Source organism: Arachis duranensis, chromosome 2 (assembly GCF_000817695.3).
Source record: "Arachis duranensis cultivar V14167 chromosome 2, aradu.V14167.gnm2.J7QH, whole genome shotgun sequence".
In the NCBI taxonomy this organism is placed as follows: Eukaryota; Viridiplantae; Streptophyta; class Magnoliopsida; order Fabales; family Fabaceae; genus Arachis; species Arachis duranensis.
Genome location: NC_029773.3, coordinates 7,600,255 through 7,601,805, shown reverse-complemented (window position 1 = coordinate 7,601,805; position 1,551 = coordinate 7,600,255).

Below are 1,551 nucleotides of genomic sequence, written 5' to 3'. Positions count from 1 at the left end.
TACCAAATTTGGAAAGCAAACGTAGAACATGCGAATTACATGAATAAGTGTATGAAAAACTGATAAAAACCACTCAATTTAGCACAAGATAAACCATAAAATAGTGGTTTATCAGTGATGTTATCAAAGACGTGAAAGTAGATGCTTTTGGTGGGTGAAGTGCAGAGGAGGTGGATGTACCAATCACAAAGATTTAGGAAGTGTGTGGTTCATGACATGTTAAGGTAGGTGCGACGTGTGTGACAATTATACCATGGCTTAATCTTGGAGTTAAAGAGGAGGAAGGAAAAAATGGAAAAGAAGGGGAGTATGAATGTTAGGGTTATGCGAGATATGATAAAAATTGGGGAAGAACCGTGTCGTTTTCAAATAAAGGGGTCAGAGATCATTTTGTCCCTTGTTAGGGTTGTCAGGGATCATTTTGTCCCATGTTAGAGTTTTCAGGGACCATTTTGTCTTCCGTTAGAGTTGACGGAGTCAAGGACCTAAGTGACTGACAGAATTAATTGTTAGGGACCAATCGAATAATTAATTTTAGTTGGGGACTAAAATGTTTGGTTTGAAATTCTTTGAGGACCAAAATGAGTATATACTCTAAAATATATATTGAAAATGAGTTAAATAATATATGTATTTATACACAAATACACAGTGGCTGATTTTAGTATACAAATAGTATTTTTAAAAATTAAAAAATAAGAGAAAAATTTAAAACAATTTGTCAAACATTGAATGTGGTAAGTGGTAACCTTTAATATATATCTTTTCCAAGTTTATGGTTCATTATTTTAAGTGAAGATCCAATTCACCACTCATTAATTATGACTAAAAAAATCCGCAAAGATTATTCACAGCGAGGTAAATGTAAATGGAGAGACACAAAATCCTTACAAAAACAGGGACCTGTTCTGCCGAATATATAGAGGAGATGAGAGTAGAGGTATCTGTTTTATGGAGACCTGCTAAATTTTTGCAAAATGAATTTATTGAAATGTCCTCGTTTATATATAATGTGTATGTCGGATTTTAATGTGTATGTCAGATTACGTTAAATTGTATTTGGATTGTGTTACATTATGTTAAATTTTGTTGAATGTTTAATGGATTATACTACCACGTCTTTGCGAATGAGAAGGATTTAAAATTTATTTAAATCTTTTATTTTATGTAAGAATGAGAAAAATGTAAGACTTAAGTTTTGTATTTAGGTTTTGGAAAAAAAAAAAACTCATATGGTAACAGAATTATTATGGAATCTGAAAACATAAAGAAAAGAAAAAATGAATAAATTAAGAAAGGAAAACAAAATCCTTGAATGTAATACATAATCCAAATATTAACGTAATCAAAATAAGGGTGAGTTATAGATTGAGTATAATTTTAAATGGGTCCCTAAAAAATTTTGAATCATACATTTTCGTTGCTAAAATTTTTTTATTATATTGAGGTCTTATGGTTTTATAGTGGCTAAAAGAAGGGGGTTGAATTTTAGCCTCTTTTTCACTTAATAACACTTGCTGGTATTTGAAACAACTTTTGGAGACTTTTTGG